Raw genomic sequence first — 9787 nt, 5'->3', positions numbered from 1 at the left:
AATATAATTGCTCCAGTAAAAACAAAAACACTGGCGAGGAAATGAAAAGCTCCCCGGTTGAATGTGAATTGCGTAAAAAGTAACTGCCAACAGTCGGAGAATAACTGGCGGAAGACTGAGCTTCAAATTCACTGAGACATCTTTGGACACACTGAGCTACAGGAACAGACTGACACGTCCAACACACATTTTTCTAAGATCACAGCAGACGAAAAAATTCTTTTTGCCATAATTGATTATCTGTCAAGAGCAAAATCATTCCTCATTCTCAGTTTCAAGTCAGTGTTTCAAGTTTTTCTTTTGTTCTTTTTTTCATGACAAAATTATACACAGTACAAAACAGCAGCACATGGAGAAAAAGCTTGAGCTTTTCTCTTCTCTTGAGTCTCGTTTGACCTTTGCTGACCTTTGCCAAAGTACTTGATAATGTTTATTTCTTTTAAGCATAAGACAACAATGGCAGAAAATCCATCTGAAATGTGGAATACTTAATTTATATGGTAATGTGAAATGAATAGTTTGACTAGAGATACACTTTCTTCATTTATTTATTTAAATCCTCTGAGAACACAATGAGCCGAGCTACAGATGTACAATAAATCAAATACAATCAGTTCCACTCTCATATCTGTCTGTAAAATGTAAAACTTCATCCAGAAGATCTTTAGCTTAGCTTAGCATTAGCATTATTACAATGTATTGAGGTGAAAAACTGAAATTGTTCTATCAGAGCTGACTTTTTAGGAATTCTTGACTAGCAGAGGAAGCTCCAGTCAATTAATAAGAAAACTAAGATAAAACTAGTTGAGTCTTCAACAATTTATCAAATGGCAATAGTTGGTGCAAGTCAAGTATAGTAGCTGTAACCCAGTAAAAAGTCACAGTAGTAAACCAAACTCTGCAGTGATATAACAACAGGGAACGTGTGCACACACGTGTCTGTGTTTGAGGGAAGCTAAAAGGTGAAATAGAGGACAAACTGTGAAGGTCCAGGCCTGTTCATGCTGAGCAGAATGACACATTTGGGATCCAATCTAATAACCACAATTACTGGAAAGACACAAAGTGAGGAGTTGTTACCAAAGAAACGAGACAATAGTTGCATTACTTTAGCCTCGCTCTCAGGGTGACAATGAAAAAGAAAAAGAGCGACGGTGATGTCACCAGTGTCTTTCTGAAAAGCAATTCGAAGCGGTCAGAGTGGCCACACAAAAAACGTGGAGCGCTGAGAAAAAAGACGTGCATTGCCCCTTTTCTCTGGGCTGCTGCAGACGCTTGCTCCTCATTGGAAACAATTGAAAAAAAGATGCTGGCACTCAGAAAAAAATGCTATGTGGCCCCTTACTGAGACATAGAATCGTTACTGGTCACACCTGTGCTATTTCCTTTGACGTCAAAATATCTGCTGTGAAACGGGTCGAGTCGACTGACTTCAGGCCCTACGGACTGACTTCAAACCTTGAAGATCATGAACTGCTGGTACTGATGATTAAACTAACTGTATTTTCAAATGACCTGCGGTTCAACACTATTCATTTGATGTGAGTATCTAAACAGGATATCATTGCTCAGGAGGATAGCTGCCTGCTATATAGCAAATCCAACTTAGGCCACAAAACACATACTTACACTCAGACACGCAGTGAAACGGGTGTTTCTGTATGGCTGTTGTTGCTGTGAGCAATTACAGCACCTTATCTAACAGTGAGGATAATGAGGTTACACAGAGAGCAAATTCTATCATGTCGGTATAATGAGATTTGGGCCTGTGTCTCGCGTCCTGGGGTCGAGGACAGGGACGGGTACAGGGACACACACCAACACACACACACACACACACACGCACACACGGTTTTCTTATCTGCCCCACCTCGCATCTCTGCCTGACATTCAGGGGAAATTGCATTCGGGCTCAGTGTGTGTGATGCAGTGTGTGAATGACTGAGGCTCTCCCCCTCTTCCTCTCTCCCTCCATCCCTCCGTTCCCCCATAGCACTCTCCCCCCTTCATGTTCTCCAACAACCCAACCACCACTTCTGACAGGCTGTTTGATTTATGACTCCAATTCCCCAGCGCAGACACATAGACGCAGGCCACACTCCCAACTATATGTATGTATTTTAGTTTCCCCCACAGCTCTCCCCCTCTCCTTGGCTACACTCCCCTCTCTCTCTCTCTCTCTCCCTATCTTTAGCTCTGTCTCTATCTCCTTCTCTCTCTTTCTCCTTCTTACACGCACACAAACACACACAGACACACATCTTGGGTGTGGTGATTGATTATCCTAGCAGGACTGTCTGGTGTATTTTTGATCCTTTTGAAATTTAATCTCTGTGAGCAGTACAGGGAGTGTCTCGTCACACGTGTGCACGCAAACACACACGCACACACATATACTGTATACACACACACTTGGGAGGTGGAGGAGAAGTGAGCAAGTTTTGGAACAATGCAAGCAAGAAGTGCGGGGGCTTTTTGGCAACATATTTCAAGTTGTATACACAAACAACTTCATCAAAAGTTAGAGGGTAAAATGGGAACGGAGCAACTTGCAGAGCACAGTACTTAGCTTTGTGAAAGATTACAAGGGAAGCTGAACTCTCAGACAACACTCTCAGATCGCTGACTGACATTATAATGGCAGCCTGTCATCAGAATCCAAGGACCAGGACCGAATCTAGACTCAGACACACGAACAACACACACTCCCTCCTCCTTCAGCTAAAAGAAGACTCAGACTGCCCTCCTGGAGCTGCTCAGTGGTCAGCAGTATAGGTCTGTGTATGAGTGCTGGGATTCAAGCCAAAAGTATTTTGGTCACGTATAAAACCATCTTTCCATCTGAAGTGTGCATTTTGCAGCACCATAGCTCATTTCTTCATAGAAGGTTATTGTAAAATTGACTAACATAGCTTTACTGGTGTATATTGTTACATGGTAAACTATGTAAACACTGGGGTTGGGTACCGTTCACATTTGAACCAATACCGGTTCCGATACTGATACCCAACAGTACCTTTTTTCTGTACTTTACTCACTCCGTAATAACAAAAAAAGTAATTTTAGTTCTAAGCAGTTAAATCATTCAATTAGACACAATATATCATGAGTCATATTTCCAGTAGCATGTCAGTCAGTCTTTCTAAGTTTTTCTTCACAGCATCTTACTATAATGCATATAAATCTGGCAAAATAAATTCCTGCTCATCAACCTAGTGCTATAACAATAAATATAACAGAAAACATCAAAATGTCTGCTAGTTGTGGCTTTATTATAAACTGAATGACAATTTTGAGTTGTGTTTTGACCCATTGAGCTTGCTGTAGCGGCTAGGTGTTTAAGCTACAGCAGCAGATTGAGCTAATAATGTCAACAGTCATAATTTCATCTCCAAAGCATATTAAATACTTTATATACCTGTAAATATGAGCACACATATCGTTTTATGTTAAGTATGTGAATTAAAACGTATCGTCTGCTAACCTCCGTTAACGCGTTAATGGGAACTCCCATTATGTATTAGCACCGAGCTAATCGTTATATAAAACTGATTCAGGAATCAAAGAATGCACAGTTCACATACTATTGGTCTCATACTGAGGTTTCAGACATTACTAGTAAACGTAGTGTTTTAGTAAACTAAACAGCATGTTGGTAAAGAATCGCAGATGCAGTCTGCAGAGTTTTTGGGAGACGTCTCTTACTCTGTTTCTCTCTTTCTCTATAACATTACTGTAAAGATGTGCACTCGGGTATTTAAATTTGTAACAGATCGATTTAATGTGAGTCTCTACTTGCTACACCAACATAATTCGGGCAGTACCGAGTTCAGTACCCAACCCTAGTAAACACTGACAATCGTGTGGCCTGAAATAAGAGAAATATCTAATATTCTCAAAATATCCTACAACACTCATCTCCCTCACAGGGATCTGTATTATAATCAATAATTGATCCAAATAAATTAAGACAAAGTTACTGCACAAAGTTAGTGCACATCAAGAGACAGCTGAACATTTGGACAGAGTAAAAAGTACCACACTCGTGGTACACTACCCACTTGTCACAATAACTCCCTCCCACATTGGACTGCTATAATCCCTAACTGACGTAAAAGAGTGCTTCAATGATTTAGTGTTGCACTTCTAAAACGAGAGATATTTTTAGTGAGGTCAAAATCAATGCAGCAGTGGGCAGTAGTTGCAGCAGGTTGCGTCTGGCTTCGAAAACACTGGATCCTTCAACTCCACAGCATCTTGGGTTCGAAGTACTTTAGACTAAATGCCTAAAAGTTGTAAAGCAGGCTCACTAATAAAAACACAGTCCAGTTGTTGTAGCGATGTCATTTTGGTTGTTTTCTCATGCTCAGCACAGAAGACAACATAAATATCTTTGTACAGTAGTTTTGGGCAGAAATGCAATGTTAGAAATTGAAATTCAGTAATTACAGTTACTAATTACAGTAGTGCTCCGTTACTGTGACCATCCAGCTTGTGGGCTGCTTTAATAAAACGTTCATGGATTGTTGACATTAGTGTGGTTGACTGCAGTATGCCTCAGCCTGTTTCAGGGTCTGGAGACACCACCAAAAACAGTTCGGCCCCCAGTTAGGCCTACAGTCAGAAATCAGGAGTACTACTACCTTAATTGTAAGCACACTAACAAAATCTAAATGACTTGCACAAACGACTTCTGCTGATTGTGAACCGGTATATGAACTTATATTTGTACTGGCAGGCAAATACAGGTAAACTCACCGAGCAAAAGGAAGACAGTGGAAGGCAAGCAGAAGACGAAGCATCCTTCCTGTGATCTCTGACATTTATTTTCTATAAACTGACCTGCAGATGCAAACAGCTGCGATCTTGGATCATTATCTCCCTCCTCAACCTGGGATTTGTCTCTGCTTTGCAATAAATGATAAATGAAATGATAGAGCACTGTTAGTGTGTGTGTGTGTGTGTGTGTGTGTGTGTGTGCTGATACATGTATCGATGGCTGATCTGTGCTTAGTCCCTCCGGTCATCGATCATAGGCAGGCATTCATCCATAATGGGCCCTATATCTGTGTGTCTCTCAGCGGGGGACTGGGCCCACAAAGAGACGTACATGGATCAGACACAAAAGGGACCATTACACTCAACCCCGTCAATACTCACTCCGGAGAAACTACTTTTCTTTCTTCCTCCAGGGAGAGATTTGCTGGCTATCCAATTAGAAACAGCTAGAGCCATTGATGGACTTTGTCAAGGTCTGTACAATCAGACTCAGCAACAGAGTTAGTTTTATTTTATCATTCTTTATTTTGTGTGCACTTCTTATTGTCACACACTCTTCTAACATCGACAAAGATATGGTCACATATCCAGACACATGTTTCAAGGAGACATATCTGTTGCTACAATAATGTAACAAAATGAAGAAATACAGGTTCAGGTGAAGTTTACAACATATTTTTGACATGACAGATTCAAACCATTCAGAACATTTAAAGCTGCACTAATAATTACTTAAACTCAGAACCCACTGAGAGATGTTACCCAACTATGCACTTCAGCTCTACAGAGCATTATTGTGTCTTTTAACTGCTTGTTTTGATTTCACAGCTGAAATATTACTGTTTTGGCAAATTTCAACATTCTGACCATTGAACAATGAAAGAGAAACAGAGCTGGTGGAGGTCAAAACAGTATAAACAAAGAAATTGAATGACATTTGCAAAATGGCCAACAATACAACAATACAATAGTGCTAATGTTCCTCCATATCTGCTGCACATCAGCAAGTGTTTGCTAATAGGTTTGCCATATTAAATTCATAATGTGATGTACTTCTATCATTGTCGTGTTTAAATCTTGTTGCACCACCACAAAGTGGCCAATAAGGTTCAGTTGATGCAGATTTAACTCTTTAAAATTAACGTATGATATACATGAACATGGTGGAGCATTTAGTGGCTTTAGGAGTTAATTAATTTTTGTCTCAGGAGTTGGTGAAGACCAAAACAGATCTCAAACAAGGGTCAATATTGGACTATTGAGCTCTAAATCAATGCTAATGTAGATTTGGATCAGCTGGATGTTTAAATAGGCGGTGTGTGCTGATAAGGTAGCTATATCAACTTAAGAAATCAATAGTGTGCAAAATGTGTGATTGTTAGATAGTGGAGCTCTGCGTCTCGCTGGCCAAACAAAGCAAAACAATCCAAAAATTTAATGCAGCTTTAAAGGAACAAAAAAATGAAAATTCAGTCATTATTTACAGCACTCACCCCACGCAGATGGAAAGTCAGGTGACGTTTTGTAGTCCACAAAACTTTTCTGGAGCTTCACAGCAAAACAGCGTTGCAGGATTCCACTTAACAACTGAAGTAGCCGGGGACTTGTTTTAAAACATATTAAACAACTGAAAAAAACCCTGAGACCACAAATGGATTTGAGAAAAAGGTTATTTACACAATTTTTTTAGGCAAAATATTCTCTGTAGCTGCTAAGCTAAAAATGCTAACATGCGCCCCATCTGAAGTGGGTGCACCTGCTCGACTGCACATTGAGGGTGTAAATAACGTCTATTAAAATCAGTTTGGGATCTCAGAGCTTCAGGAGACTTGGATTAGGCCAGACTAGCCATATGGAGCCATTTTTACCAGTCAGGTTTTCACCTTGTGAGTCTGTATGCGTGTGTCCTCATCGCAAAATGTGGACCTGGAGAAACCTTTTGTAGCAGGTGCTAACACAGATGCAGTTCTGAGTACTTTGGCAGGTGTTTATACAGTATGTCTGTCTGTCTGTCTGTCTGTGTTCACAGATTTTGTCACACCTTTAAAGATTTGTGGTTGAGATCAACATGACGGCTGAGTTCAAAGATGAGCGTGGTTGGAGCAAAATTACTGAATTTTCATTTTTGGGTGAACTGTTCCTTTAAGGACTTCCATAAAAAAACAGAACAAACAGAATGTAAAGGGACATTTAAAGATTTTTACCTATACATTATAGTGACCAACGTCTGTCTCCCTATAACCTGACCTAGTCATCAACGAACCATCCTTGCACGGCGTACACACGACTGCAGATGCAACATTTTACATGAAGTCACAACTAATATTAACCGGGAAAAAAAATGATAATCGTGTCCATGAAGGTCTTCATCAGTGTGTTTATGACAGCGGATAGCACGCAATGTGTATTCGCCACATGTACAAACGAAGCATACATGCCTCTGCTGTCTGGAACGTTCTCGAATATATATGGCTATTCAGAAACCACTGGGAGCCACATAAATGCTAATCTTTAGAAGACAAAGAGGTTCTCAGGAGCCCTGATATTTTAAAATCAAGACAGCATGTCATTAATGATGAGCTTCAGAGACATCATACATTCTCTCTCAGTGTTTATGTCTGTTGACCAAATTCGTCAGAGCATCCCGTTAACATTCCCAACAGTAGACGACCAGTTATCCTCTGACAGTTCTGCAGTTATGCGTCAGTCAGTTCCTGTGATCTGTAGAGGCCGACAGATTGAGACAGCGATAGCACAGAGAGAAGCAGACTGTCACACAGATGATGATCTATAGGCCACCACAGATATGTGAACTGCATAATCACACAGCCTGACATTCAGCTGGTTTACCACAGCAAGACCCAGACACACACTTTCCCATGGTACACTGTTACAGAGAAATTCTCCCGGGTCCCAGTGAGCATATGGAGGATAGGCAGTATGCGTGTGTGTGAGTGCCTGTACAGTATGTGACCACTTTCAGGACCGTCACACAGTTAATCAACTAAGCCAAGTTATTTTTCGACATGTTTAATTGACAGACAACAATGGGACGTTACTAGGGGAGGAACCAGGAAGATACATATTCAAATTACACTTGACAGGAAAATAAATGACAGTGATAGCAGATATGAAATACTGAACATCTGTTAAGCGTGTTCACTGTGTCAAACAAGGTTGTAGATACATTGTTGGCATGACTAATATTCTCATATGAACACTTTGATCTTTGACTTTCATCTCATCTCATCTACCAGTCTTGGACAGGGTGGGGTTGTGTGTGGCGCCTCCACAGTCTCCAGACTACTCTAGGAATCAACAACCTTTGGGGCCACCTCCCACACCCAAAAACATGTTTTTCTCACTTAATTTTGTTTGCTGTGGTTGAACATATCAAAACAAAATTCCATTTAGTTCCACTGTTGGGGGTAGAGGCGGAGGACTCAGGGATACTTCTCTCAAAAGAATCAGTTTGATTTTGACTTCTAGAGACGATTTTGAAATGTAAAGCTGAGCTGTCCGATAATGATCAGTCAGGCTGATATATCTGTCAGCGTTAACACTATACCAGGACTGGTGGATATGTCAGCACGTAAGAATCTAGGGGCATATGTGAAATATTAATATATATATATATATATATATATATATATATATATATATATATATATATGAGATATATTTTTATTAGAGTATAATCAACTGAAAATAAGAATCATGTGATTTCGTTACCTTAGAGGAGGGAGCGGGTCCCACCATGTTGCACCACCATGTTTCTACAGTAGCCCAGAATGGACAAAACAAACAGTGGCTCTAGAGGGAGCCTTTCGCTTTTTTCACATTTTTAGCGTCCATCATAGAGGATTCTAAGGGCGAAGGGTGTTCAGTTGGTTGCACTCTGTTACCTCACTGCTATATGCCACTAAATGCTTCAAACACAAATCAGAACGATACTGAAAAGGATAGGGAAACATGTTTGTTTGTGTTTAGGTTAGGGCTAGCAGTCCAGTATTATCAGACAACTTTTTTTGTGATTTAGGTGAATGTTTTGTTCTCCTCACCCATCCAGACTTGTTTAACCGTCTTGCTTTTGTTTTTTTCTCACTGCAACTACAGCAAGTATGTTGCACCATGCTAATGTCCAGTTTGTTTAGGTCTGCTTCCCCATGAGATCACGAGAGAGTCATAGAGCCAGCAGAATGCTGAAATAACGCCACCACTCCTGCACAGAGCGCTGTTCATTGTTTATTCAAGATGCAAATTGCTTTCACTTCATTCAGTCCTCAGCAACAAACCTGCCAAATTTGAAGTAGAACAGATGAACAGTTCTTGAGATATGCTAATAACATACAGAGAGATCAAGAATTTTTTGCTTTATAGTCAGATGTTGGCAAGTTTAATGCAATTCAGCTCTGAAGGTGCAAATGAACTGTGTCTGAAGTGAACTTGCAACATTATTGGCGCATTTTAAACACACGTCTGTCCTTTTAAAAGTACAAATAGCAGAGGTAAAAATACTGTCTTGTAAGAAATGGTACCATAATGCAAAGTACTGTGCAAAGTCCTTTTCTCTCCTCTCCTCTCCTCTCCCCTCCTCTCCTCTCTCCACCTCCTCACCCCCTCCAGTCATCCATCTCCAGACCGGGCCAGTCAGTGGCAGCTCCATTGATAGGGTAATCCAGGCCTGATTAATGACCCAATAATCAGAGGGATCCTCAGATCAATCATGGGCGTGATCAATAACCCCCGGCTAAGGCGATCATTAGCCTGCTAGAGTGCATCCTCTATTAGACCCATGGACCAAAACAAAGGATGTAAAAGAAAGAGGGGAGATACAGGGAGTGAAGGATGGAGGAGGCAGGGCAGTTTTTGGAAGATGATAAGGAAATGGAGCAGTGTAGGAAACAGTGAATAATGTCGTTAATATTCATACTTACATACTATGGAATGCAATATAAAATGAACTGACATTGTAACCAGAACAAAAAGTGAAATATTTATGTGAATA

The sequence above is a fragment of the Pagrus pagrus genome, assembly GCF_965226575.1.
Source record: "Pagrus pagrus genome assembly, chromosome: 8".
NCBI classification, from domain to species: Eukaryota; Metazoa; Chordata; class Actinopteri; order Spariformes; family Sparidae; genus Pagrus; species Pagrus pagrus.
Note: the sequence above shows the minus strand (reverse complement) of the source record.